The sequence below is a fragment of the Vulpes vulpes genome, chromosome 10, assembly GCF_048418805.1.
Source record: "Vulpes vulpes isolate BD-2025 chromosome 10, VulVul3, whole genome shotgun sequence".
In the NCBI taxonomy this organism is placed as follows: domain Eukaryota; kingdom Metazoa; phylum Chordata; class Mammalia; order Carnivora; family Canidae; genus Vulpes; species Vulpes vulpes.
In genome coordinates, this window is record NC_132789.1 from 40340796 (window position 1) to 40354860 (window position 14065).

General features: G+C 38.0%; 1 pseudogene; it reads right to left on the bottom strand.

Moving 5' to 3' along the window:
- Nucleotides 1-5377: 5377 nt before the first annotated feature.
- LOC112914205 (proteasome subunit alpha type-1 pseudogene) lies at nt 5378-6558 on the bottom strand (annotated as a pseudogene).
- Nucleotides 6559-14065: the final 7507 nt, after the last annotated feature.

Consider the following 14065-nt stretch of genomic DNA (forward strand, 5'->3'; position numbering starts at 1 on the left):
TTCCCAGGGCAGTGGTACAGGTCCTGGCCAGAGATGCCTGATAGATGTGCAAGAATGCTTGCCGAGTTGAGCAGATTGGGTGGGGTGGGTTTGCAGGGGAATGCTAGGGCAGGGCATGTGGTGCTAACAAGGTAGCAATAGATGGAGAGTGTTAGAAGTGGCTTATGTAAGCATTCATCTATCTAGGGTGGGGAAGGACAGAAAAAATTGTACCTGCCAGCACTTTTGTTTCTGGTGAAACCTGCAGATCCTGACCCTCTTGGCACACATTCTAACATGAGTTGATAAACCTCCTTCACCTGTATTCCAGGCTCTTCTTTCAAACTGCTGTTTCTGTGCTATATCTCAGGCTGAGTTACTTATCTTGCTGGGTCTTTAAGGGTGGGGACTTCTTTTCCTGTTACCCTCTTGCTCTCCCAGAGTTAAGCCCCACTGATTTCTAAAGCTCCTGGAGTTAAGCCCCACTAATTTCCAAAGCCAGATGTTATGGGGATTCATCTCAGTGTGGGTCCCCAGGGCTAGGTATTTCCAATGTGCAGTCTAATCCCCCTGTTCCTGTGTTTGTGATGTGCTTCCCATTTACAGCTCGTTGGGCTGGGTGCTTAGTTGCCGACCACACTTCTACTCCTACCCCCTTTTCATGTGGCCTTCCCTCTACAATTAGCTGTGGAAGATCTGTCAGTCTTCAGGTCATTTTCAGAGTTAGTTGCATAGCTGTAGATGTTGCCTTGGTTGTCTGTGGGACAAGGTGACCTCAGGATCCTGCTATTCTGCCCTTTTCCCTAGGGATCCAATGGACACTTTCATGACTGCAAATATTTTTATGCTTCTGACACCCACACCCACAGTCCACTCATCACATTTGTAAGCCTCTTCTGTGTGAACTCCAAGATAAATTATAACACATTTACCTACTTAACACATTCTTCACAAATAAATAGCATCTCCCTTGTATGGACTGTCTGATATAATCAAAGATCCATACTCCTGCTGAAGCCCTTACCACACTCACACATTTGTAGTGTTTTTCTCATTTGTAGTGTCTGAATTTGAAGATATGTACTAAGGGACTCAGCTATATCTGAGCCATTCATTCATATATTTATAATTCATATAATCACCTACAATTCATGTATATCTAATTATTTCTCTGAATTATTTTATATTCTTGTAAGTTTAAAGTATTATAAAGATTTTCCCATGGTTATTACAAATTTAGGTCCTCTCTTCCAAGTGAGTTCTTTGGTGTCTATTTAAGACAAATGATTTTCAATTCTAAACGTCCTTATACCTTACACATATTGCTGAATGAGGTTACCTAGCCGTTAGGCAATGGGGAGTCTTGCTCTATGAGGTCAGGCAATATTTGACCTTGGAGCTTCTCTGAGCAATGTTCTGTGGGAGGTGTTCTTTTTTTTAAAAAAGATATTATTTATTTATTCATTTATTCATGAGAGAGACAGAGAGGCAGAGACATAGGCAGAGGGAGAAGCAGGCTACCTGCAGGGAGCCCGATGTGGGACTTGATCCCAAGACCCTGGGATCACAACCTGAGCTGAAGGCTCAACCACTGAGCCACCCAGGTGCCCCAAACTCAGGAAAGTAAACACAAATGTTTAATTTCTCACTTTTGTCACACATTCCATGAAGAAATTCAAAGCAGAGTCCAGGACTCTGGGATCACAACCTGAGCCAAAGGCAGATGCTCGACCACTAAGCCACCTAGGCACCCAGGAGATGTTCTTTACTCCCATTGTCTTCACTCATATAGGATTTTGCACAAGGCTCTGAGTGGGCAGATTTCTATTTTTCAAGGTTGATGTTCTTCTCTAGGTTCTTAGAATCAGCCTCTTGAAGACTAACTTCATGTTCTTGCATCTGCAAGTTCTCCTTAAAATCTTGCACCCATAACAGATGTTACATTCCTAAAATACTCCCACTTGAAGAGTCATAATACAGTTGTGACTCTCAGTTTTTTGATGATCACTTTTCCTTAGATTTGTTTGCAAGAAATCTCTATCTGTAAAATTTCTGAAACTTACTTTACTTGGGGATTTCCTAGACAGTGTTAATTCCAGTCTTCTGTGAGAATCAATAAGGGCGGGTATTGCCCTTCTTCACTCTCCTATCCCTTGATCTCCCAGAGTTTAGTATTTCAGAATGAGAGACAGGACTCTTTTAGACATTCCTGGGTTCAAATTATAAAACCATCATTTTTTATAGTATAACATGGAACATGGCATGAAATCTCTGTACCTTGGTTTTCTTTTTCAGTAAAACAGGAATAGCAACCTGGTTCCATAACTAGGGCTATAATGAGGATAATAAATAGTTCTCATTATAAAACCTATTGCACAATGGCTGGTATATAAGAAGTGCTAATGATACCAACTTTTCTTTTACATTCTTATATTGCAAAGGAAGTACAGAAGAAGAATCAAGAACATGGCTTGAAGCCAAGTTTCCCTGATCTCAAATCCTTATTAGCCATATTACTTTGTATAACCTCTCTGTGCTTCAATTTCCTCATTTGTAAAGTGGGGATAATAATGATATCTGACTTTTCGGATTGTTGGGAGGATTAAATTAGTTAATATAGACAAAGCACTTTAAATCATACCTCGTATGTAGTTCACATGCTATAAATGCAACTATTAATCTCAACGTTTGACTATTGACAATAGTCAATGTTTGACGAATGTCTAGAAGATTAAATCTTCCCCTAGTACAAAACCCCTATGTACTTCAAGGCGAGTTTCTTATGTAATAGTTTGTGTCTCACTTGTCCCAGCAAATGTGCTCTGCTTCAGTCAAGTAGAATTGTCTATCTAGGATATGCAAATGTCTACGTGAATATTTTTTGCATCTGTGTAAACAATTTGACTTTAAAATACATAACAATTTCATGGGTTCATGTAAGGCATAGTGATCTCTTGATGAAGACTGAGACTAGAGAGAGAAGAGGTATTTGGTTATTGTCTGATCAATGGACATGAAATTCTTCATAGTGTCTGGATACCACTTTTTCCTCTTTAGGTTCAGAAACCATCTCTGTGCTTTTTATTCTTAAATATTCTATTCTGGCTAATTTGTATTCAGATCCCTTCCCCTACTCCCTAGCCCTGGAAACCACTGATTTGTTCTCTATTTTTGCCTTTTCCAGAATGTCCCTTAAATGAAATTATACAGTATGTAACCTTTGGAGTCCATGTTCTTTCACTTAGCATAATTCATTTGCAATTCATCTATGTTGTTGCATGCATCAGTAATTCATTCCCTTTTATTGATGGATGGTGTCTATTTTGTGGATACTACAATTTGTTTATCCATTTTACCCATTGAGAGATATTTGGATCGGTTCCACCTTTGGGTGATTATGAATGCTGCTATATTTGTATTTGTGTACATTTTTTTTGTGAATGTAAGCTCTCGTTTTTCTAGGATAAATATCTAGAAGTGGAATTGCTGGGTTATATAGTGTATGTTCAACATTGTAAGTAACTTCCAGCTTTCTAGAATGGCTGTTAACATTTTGCATTCACACCAGCAATGTATGAAAGTGCTGTGCTTTCTACCCTGTGAGCACTTAGAATTGTTGGTATTTTAAAATTTTAGCTCCTCTAAAAAGAGTGTGTGGAAGGAAGCTTCTGACATGGCTCCCATGGACACATTGTGTTCATAATCATATCCTTGAATAATCCCCACCTCTTGAATTTGGGTTGGATCTAAAGACCTGCTTCTAACACGATAAGAAATACTAACAGTATTAATGTCCCTTTCACTTTTTTAAATTGAGATGACTATGGCAACAATAATGGGGTGTCACTTCTGTGATTATCTTATGAAAGACTGACTTCTCTGTAACTGGCCTTCTCTTCCTGGCTTTTCTTGTGAGCTTATCCTGATGGAGAGAACCACCTGGTGAAGGACTAAGGCAGTCTTCAGCTAACATCCAGGAAGGAACTAAAGTCCAATAGCCCTCAAGAAACTGAATCCTATTAATAACCATGCTTTGCATCAGGTCCTGTCCCAGTGGAGCTCCCATTTGAGGCTGCCCCTGCCCCCCAACACCCAACACCTTGATTGAAACCTTATGAGAGACTCTAAAACAGAGGACTCATTGATACTGCACCTAAATCCATGACCCACAGAAACTGAGATAATAAATGTATATTGTTTTAAGATGCTAGATTTGGGGATAATTTTTTAAAGCAAAAGATAACTAATACAGTATGTAATAATACCTCGTTGTGGTTTTAGTTGGCATTTCCCAAGGACTAGTGATGTTGAGTATCTTTTTATTTTATTTATTTTTTTATAAATTTATTTGTTATTGGTGTTCAATTTGCCAACATATAGAATAACACCCAGTGCTCATCCCATCAAATGCCCACCTCAGTGCTCATCACCCAGTCACCCCCACCCCTCACCCACCTCCCCTTCCACCACCCCTAGTTCGTTTCCCAGAGTTAGGAATCTTTCATGTTCTGTCTCCCTTTCTGATATTTCCCACTCATTTTTTCTCCTTTCCCCTATAATCCCGTTGACTAATTTTTATATTTCCTGAATGAATGAGACCATATAATGTTTGTCCCTCTCCAATTGACTTACTTCACCCAGCATAATACCCTCCAGTTCCATCCACGTCGAAGCAAATGGTGGGTATTTGTCTTTTCTAATGGCTGAGGAATATTCAATTGTATTCATAAACCACATCTTTATCCATTCATCTTTCAAGCATCTTTTTAGGTGTTTATTTACCGTCTGTATATTCTCTGGTGAACTGTCCATTAATGTTGGTTTTTTTCCCTAGGCTTTGATGTTTTATTAGAACAAAATATCAACACAAGTTTGCTTTTATTTACAGAATTTCATGTGTGAGGACTGTCTAGACCACTTGGTCCCAAGTGAGAATAACCATTAAGCCTGTTTATGTATTTTCTTATTTTTAATTGGCACACAGAGAAAAGTTTCACACTCATAAAAATGCCAATAGTGTAAATAACAAACCCATCCCTTAATATAAAAACAGCTTCAAAAACATACCATTTAGATGGGGTTAATCTTCAAATGTAATCCAATAAGACTAAAAACTAAACATTTCAGGTCCTGTACTAATAATACTTGAAGGCCTTCAGGATACTTTGTCAGATTTACATCAATAAGAGAACCTATTTTTTAAAGATTTTATTTATTTATTTATAAGAGACACAGAGAGGCAGAGACAAAGGCAGAGGGAGAAGCAGGCTCCATGTTGGGAGCCCGATGCGGGACTCGATCCTTAGACCCCAGGATCATGCCCTAAGCCAAAGGCAGGCGCTAAACCGCTGAGCCACCCAGACGTCCAGAGAACCTATTTATTTATTTATTTTTTTATTTTTTATTTTTTTTATTTTTTTTTCAGGCAGGTGAAACAATTTTATTTCACAGTTGTCTTTAAAACCACAAAGACACTATGTTCTTCATATAAAAACATTAGTACAGATAACTATACTTTCTAGAAAATGATTATATAGACCCTCTCTAAGAAAAATGCACACCATTATATGGTTCAGACAAGTTACTTGGGAAAAACACATCTGGACCGATTCCTAAAACATACCAGAAGACCACGCCACATCTTTTGGTTCAAAGTATAGATTACTGTCATCAGTAAGGGCTCCTGCATTCTTACATATTTGATAATACACATATAGACTGGTTTGTGACTTAATGCTCCATAGGTTCATCAGCCTTTTCTGCAGGTTCATCAGCAGGTTGAGCAGGCTGTGCCTTTCTCTGTGGTCTTTCTTCAAGACCTTCCAGGAACGGAGATACATCATCATCATCATAAATCGTAAACTCCAAGTCTTTACCAACAATTCCAATGGAAACATTCTTTGTAGTTAGGTCCTGTTCTGCAGGAAGTGTCTCTCGTAAGGCACGCAGACCATGTTTAACCAGTTCATTCAAATTGCACTCCATAAACCCCGACATATGTCTCTCCAAGTAAGTACGACCTGATTGAGAACGGGCTCCAATGGACATGGCTCTACAGTCAAAATAGTTGGCAGATGGACAGGTTTGGAAAATGTGAAGGCCCATATCATCATAACCAGCAATGAGCAGTCCAACACCATATGGTCTCTGCCCATACCGTTGTGTTGGTATCTGGGTCTTGCTTCCAATTAGAGATACAAGAGGAGACACAAGAAGAGGTTTGTCAAAAAGAAATCTGGAATCCAAACACTCCTGGCGCATAAAATTACATAACAGTCTAGCATCAGCAGTAAGTCCCGCAATTGAGATACCAATATGGTTATCAACATGAAGAATTTTCTTCTGATGAGCTGCAAGCTCTGACTGTGCTCTCTTCAATGCAACCAACACTGCATGGGTTTTTGATTTCAGACCAACTGTGGCTGAACCTTGTTTGACAGCTTCCATTGCATATTCAATCCGATGAATCCTGCCCTGAGGGCTCCAAACAGTGACGTCATTGTCATACTGGTTGCGAAACATGGTTCCGGCGCGGGTTCCGCTGCGGCCTCCGGCAGAGGTCTTTTTTTTTTTTTTTTTTTTAATTTTTTTATTGGAGTTGAATTTGCCAACATATAGCATAACACCCAGTGCTCATCTCGCCAAGTGCCCCCTTCAGTGCCCGTCACCCAGTCGCCCCAACTCCCCACCCACCTCCCTTTCCACCACCCCTTGTTCATTTCCCAGAGTTAGGTGTCTCTCATGTTTTGTCATCCTCACTGATATTTTCACTCATTTTCTCTCCTTTCCCTTGATTCCCTTTCACTAATTTTTATATTCCCCAAATGAATGAGACCATATAATGTTTGTCCTTTTCCTATTGACTTCTGTCACTCAGCATAGTACCCTCCAGGTCCTTCCACGTCGAAGCAAATGGTGGGTATTTGTCGTTTCTAATGGCTGATGAATATTCCATTGTATACAAATACCGAAAACACATTTCTGATGTGGTAAAAGAAGTGTGTTCATTTCCAATTATGATTTCAAGCTCCTGTCGGCCAACTCTGTCAGGGGGAGGCCACAGTGCATCATTTTCTTTTGTGATCTTGCTGTCGTCAATAATCCTCTTCAGTTCCTCCATTACACTCTTGTGTATATAAGCCTCCTTTCTGATCATGACATAATTTTTGTAATTGCTGCTATTGGCGTATCTAAACTTTCCATCTGGCTGGAACTCCAGCTCCAGAAACTTGTGTCCAAACTTGCCCTTGTGCCCTTTGTAGTAGTGTAAGTAGAAATCACTGGCCATAGCCCTGATGTCCCCCTAAAGCCTGCCCAAGGCCTGGCCAATGTGCCATTGGCACCTATTTCTTTTTTCTTTTTTTAATTGAGGTTTTTGGTTGAATTTTAGGAGGTTTTTAAAAGATATCTTCTGGGGATCCCTGGGTGGCGCAGCGGTTTGGCGCCTGCCTTTGGCCCAGGGCGCGATCCTGGAGTCCCGGGATCGAGTCCCACGTCCCGGGATCGAGTCCCACGTCAGGTTCCCTGCGTGGAGCCTGCTTCTCCCTCTGCCTGTGTCTCTGCCTCTCTCTCTCTCTCTGTGACTATCATAAATAAATTTAAAAAAATAAAAATAAAAGATATCTTCTGGATATATCCCTTTGTTACATGTCATATGAGTGTTTTCTCCCAGTTTGTGGTTTGTCTTTTTATTCTCCTAACAGTGTCCTTCACAGTGCAAAGGTTTTTAAATTTTGATGAAATCAAGTTTTTAAATGCATAGATTATGCATTTGGTCTCATATCTAAGAACCCTGCTTAACTAAAAGTCATGATATTTTTCTCCTCTATCTCTACTTCTAAGGGTTTTATAATCTAACGCTTTACACTTAGGTCTCTGATCTATTTTTTTTAAGATTGTATTTCTTTATTAGAGAGTGCTTGCATTTGCTCACAGAAGGGGGAGTGGGGAGAAGGGCAGAGGGAAAGGGAGAAAATCTCAAGCAGACTCTGTGCTGAGCACGGAGCCTGATGCTGGGCTTGATCGCACAACCCTAAGATCACAACCTGAGCCAAAACCAAGAGTTGAATGCTTAGCCAACTGAGCCACCTGGGCGCCCCAGGTCTCTGATTCATTTTTAAAGATAACTTCATTAAGATATAACTTACCTACCACACAACTCACCCATATAACGTGTAAATGCAATGTTTTTTAATTTTAAGTTTATTTAAAAAATTTATTTTAGAATGTTCAGAACTATGTATTCATCACCATAATCCACTTTTGGAACATTTGCATCCCCACTTCAAAGACACTCCATGCCCATTGGCAATAATCCCCTTCTCCACTTCCCATCCTTAGCCTTAGCAACCACTAATCTATGTTGTCTCTATAAATTTGCCTGTTCTATCATTGAATCATAAAATGTGACCTTCTGTGACTGACTTAGCACATTTTTAAGGTCCATCCATGTTGTAACATGTATCAGTACTTTCTTTTTCTAGCTGAATAATATTCCGTTGTATAAAAATACTCTATATTTTATCTGTTCATCAGTTGATGGACACTTTGCTTGTTTCAACAATTTAGCTATTATGCTGCTGCTATGAACATATATCCACATGAAAACGTGTACACAAATGTATTCATTTCTCTTGGATATATTTAGGAGCGGAATTGCTGGGTCTTTTGGTAACTCCATTTAACTTTTTGGAGAACTGCTAAATTCTTTTTTGAAGTAGTTGTACCATTTGACCTTTCACCACTAATATGAGAGTCCCAACCACCATCACTTGTCAGTCTTTCTGATTATTGCCCATGCTAATGGATATAAAGTGGTGTCTCACTGTAGTTTTGCTGTGATCCATTTTGAGTTGTTTTACATACCGTTTACATTGTAGATCAAGGTTCATATTTTGCATATAGATGTCCAGTTTTGGCACCATTTGTTGAAGACTGTCCTTTTTCTACTGAATTACTATTGTCCCTTTGTCAAAAATCAGTTGATCGTGTTTGTAGGAATCTATTTCTGGATTTTTATATTCTGTTCCATTATTCCACATTACCTTTTGTCCATATTACACTGTCTCAACTACTGTAGATTCATAGTATGTCTTAAAACAATGTACAAGTCCTTCAACTTTCTTTTTCAAAAATCATCTTGGCTAATCTAATTCCCCTCACCTTCCTTTATAGGTTTTTGATTTGGATTGCATTAAATCCATAGTTTGGGGAGAACTGACATCTTGATTGTATTCAGATCACTCCCCCTGCTTGCAAGCAGGGGGAGTGACAGGCAGAGGGAGAGGGAAAAGCAGGCTCCCCAAGGAGCAGGGACCCTGATGTGGGACTTGGTCCCAGGACTCTGGGATCACGACCTGAGCTGAAGGCAGATGCTTAACTGAGCCACACAGGTGCCCTGATATCTTAATTATATCGGGTTTTCTCATCTGTAAACATGTCTTTTTTTTTTTTTTTGCCTCTTTCATTAGCACTTTGTATTTTTTAGCATGTACAGACTGCACATACTTTGTTACATCCTTAAGTATTTCTCTTTTGGAGCTTTTACAAACAGTAGTTTTAAAATTTTCAGTTTATACTCGTTCATTGGTAATGTATAGAAAATGGATTTCGTATATTGATCTTGTATCCTGCAACCTCGACATATTCATCAGTTCCAGGAGCTTTATAGGTCCCTTAGGACTTTCTACAGAGATATACCAGCTGTGAATAGTTTTCTTCCTTTTGAATCAGATTGGCTTTTATTTTTTGCTAGCCTTATTGCATTTGCCAAGACTTCCAGAGCAATATTCAATAGTAGCAGTAGTAGACACTTTTTTAAAAAGGTTTTATCTGACAGAAAAAGGGAGTGGGGAGGGAGAGAGAGAGCCCAAGCAAAGGGAGCAGCAGGCAAAGAGAGAGGGAGAAGCAGGCTCCCTGCTCAGCAGGGGTGTGGGGCTCAATCCCAGGATTTTGGGATTATGACCTAAACCAAAGGCAGATGCTTAACTGACTGAGCCACCCAGGCACCCCAATAGTAGACATTTTTGCCTTAGTTTCCAATCTTAGGAGGAAAGCATTCCATCTTTTACTATTAAGTATAACTTAATACTACTATTAAGTAGTATTTTGCAGATTATCTTTACTAGACTGAGGAAGTTCCCTTCTATTCTTAGTCTGCTGAATTTTTATTATGAATGATGTTACATTTTGTCAAATGCTTTTCCTGCACCTATGGATATAATCACGTGGGTTTTTTGTTTTTAAGTCTGTTGATGTGGAGAATTACAATGATTTTCAAGTGTAGACCCACTCTTGTATTCCTGGGATAAATACTCTTTGTTTTGTGTTCTCTTTTTACATATCAAATTTGATTTTCTAACATTGAAGAATTTTTGCATTTATATTAATAAGAGATATTGGTCTGTTTTCTTGTATTTGTCTAGTTTTGATATGAAGATACTCTTAGCTTTATAAAATGAGTTAGGAATTGCCTCTTTATCTTCTAGAAGAGATTTTGAAGAACCAATTATTCCTTGTACATTTGATAGAAATCACTAGTGAAATCATCTGGACTGGGATTTTTCTTTTTTTGAATCCATGAATTAGATTTCTTTAATAGGTGTATAGTTCACTTTATTTCGCTTGAATGAGTTTTGGTAATGTGTCTTTCAAGGAATTGGTCCATTTCATATAATTTATTGCAGCTTTGTGTAGAGTTCAGAGTATTTCCTTACTCTTTTAATGTTTGTAGGGAGAATAGTCTTTCATTCTTTGTCAATAATTTGTCTTATTTTTTTCTTGGTCAGTCTGGCTAGACATTTATCAACTTTTTTTTAAATCAACTTTTGGTTTCATTTCTTTTAAATTTAAATTCTACTAGCCAACATATTGTACATCATTAGTTTCAGATGTAGAGTTAATCAGTTGCATATATTTTTCTGTTTTCAATTTCATTGATTTCTGCCCTTTAATTTTTTCTGCTTGCTTTTGAGTATATTTTGCTTTTTTTCTAGGTTAAATGAATCAACCCATTTTTGAGACTGTAAAACCATAATAAAAATCCTAATTAAAATAAAAACTCAGGCAAACCCATAGAAACAAAAATTCTGCATAAAATATTTTATTAAAAATAATAGGGAAGCCAATATGTCAATAAATGCTAAAAGCTATTGGCTCTCACTCAGCATTGTTTTAAAAGTAGCATGTTCAAATAAAAACTATTTAAAAAATACAAAAAACAAAGTACAGAAAACTCTCAATTTGAGCCCTGCTCCCCAACCATTTCATTAGTCCCTTGTTTATCCTTCCAGTGTGACATTCATTATGCAAATATAAGCAAATATATATTCTCATTCTTAATAAAATGTATTTTATATCTTATACAATATATTTTTATATATTTATATATACATGCATATATACACATTGTTCTCAACCTTGCATTTATTTAATATATCTTGGAGATATTTCCATTTCAATAAGAATTTTTTTCATTACAGCTGCACATTCTTCCACTGTAGATGTATAGTCTATTAAACCAGTCCTCTACTGATGGACATATGTGTTGTTTTCCATTTTTTACTCCCTGGAAACAATGCCAAATATTTTCAAGGCACACATGCAGGTGTATCTGTGGGACAGAAATGGGATATTTGGATCAAAAGGTAAATGTATCTATAGTTTTGGTAGATACTGTCAAATTCCTTTCCATAGGACTTCTATTTTGTAATCCCCACAGCAGTTTATGAGAATGCCTGCTTCTCTACAGCCTTATTAAGAATGAATTTAACTTTTCAATTTTTTGCTCATCTGTTAAGTGAGAAATGTTATCTCAGCATGGTTTTGATTTGCATTTCTCTTGAGAAAAGTTTGACACCTCTCCATACATTTGAGGGCCATTTATATTATCTCTGAACAGTCTCTTCACATTTTGTGTGTGTGTGTGTGTGCACGCTTTGATGATTTCTAAGAGCTTTTCATAAAGAGAGGTGGATCTCTTTGTGATATGGGTGGCAAACATTTTCACCAGTTTGTAATCTTTTACCAAGTTTGTACTCTTCAGGGAACTGGTGAGGGAGAAGGTCTTCCTCTTTCCTAAGTCCTCCCTCCCTCAGGGCCTCTCTTTCCCACTCATTATTCATTCATTACTTTAATTAATCAGAGGAATTCAACAGAATATGGATGAAGGCAGTGACTGGGGAAAAAAAAAAACATTTCATGATCATATATACCCATCCCCACTGAGTTGACACTCCACAATGAACCAGTTAAACTTCCTTCTGCTTCATATTGTAGTATTTTACAAAGGACATATATCATTTTGTAATTAGAAGAATCAATACTACTTTCAGGAGGGACTGGGAAGCATGAAATAGAAAATAAATAGCATCCATTTATACTGTTAATATATTAGTTTATTTTTTCAAGTTTTTTCCTCCATTTGTGTCTTTTTTTAAAAGATTTTATTTATTGGGATCCCTGGGTGGCGCAGCGGTTTGGCGCCTGCCTTTGGCCCAGGGCGCGATCCTGGAGACCCAGGATCGAATCCCACATCGGGCTCCCAGTGCATGGAGCCTGCTTCTCCCTCTGCCTATGTCTCTGCCTCTCTCTCTCTCTCTCTCTCTCTGTGACTATCATCAAAAAAAAAAAAAGATTTATTTATTCATGAGAGACAGAGAGGCCAAGACACAGGCAGAGGGAGAAGCAGGCCCCATGCAGGGAGCCCAATGTGGGACTTGATCCCAGGTCTCCAGGATTACACCTTGGGCTGAAGGTGGCGCTAAACCGCCGAGCCACCTGGGCTGCTCCTCTATTTTTGTCTTTACATCTGCTATATTGTGTGCTTTTTTTCTAAGTCATTAAAAATGACCCCAAACAGTTTTATTGCTGAATATATATAAATGCATTGATGACTTTGAAAAAAATCTTTATATAGTAATCCTTTCCTTTTAAAAAATAGTACAAATAACATGGTAATGTATACCTTTTATATATAATTCAACTGATTATGTCCTTAATATAGATTCTTAGATCTGAAATTTGAGTCACATGGTATGAACATTTTAAAGGCCCTTGATAGAGATTCCCATATTGTGTTCTGGAAAGGACACTGCCAAAGTATTCACAGGAAATTTAATTCACTAAAATACAAAAAATATTAGAAAATAAGGAAAGGCTAAAAATAAGTTCTAAACATGTAATTCAAGAAGCTACAAAAATGACAAATCTAACAGGTACACAGATATAATAAAGAAAAATTAATAGAGGGATGCCTGGGTGGCTCAGCAGTTGAGCATCTGCCTTTGGCTCAGGGCGTGATCCCAGGCCCTGGCATTGGGCTCCCTACGTGGAGCCTGCTTCTCCCTCTGCCTGTCTCTGCCTCTCTCTCTCTCTGTGTCTCTCATGAATAAATAAATAAAATCTTTTAAAAAATTTAATAGAAAATAGCATGTAGGAGCATAATATGTTCTGATTAGAAAAAATGAGTAAACCCACACCTAGATATATTTCATAAAATAGCACATTTTCCAACTTTTCAGGATTTTGCCTAACCTCTTTAAATATAGAGATAATCTGAACATCAACCAGAGAGAAAATACACACTTGTCTCAAAGGGAACAATAAAGTGGCTAACTAGACTTTAATAAGTAGCATCAGGGCAGCCCCGGCGGCTCAGTGGTTTAGCACTGCCTTCAGCATAGGGCATGATCCTGGAGACCTGGGATCGAGCCCCACATCAGGCTCCCTGCATGGAACCTGTTTCTCCCTCTGCCTGTGTCTCTGCCTCTCTCTCTCCATGACTCTCATGAATAAATAAATAAAATCTTAAAAAATAATAATAAATAAAAAGTAGCATCAGAGGCTCAGAAATGCTGAATAAAAATAAATGTCAATTTAGAATTCTATACCTAGCTATGTGCTATAATTCAAGAATAAGGGAGAAATAAAGAACTTACTATTCACAGACACACTTGATGAAAAATTAGAGATTATTTATATACGGAACTCTTTTATAAGGCTTGCTACATGACATTCACTATTTTAACCATTCTACAAATATTAATTCATCTGATCCCTGTAACAACCCTATGAAGTAGATACTGTT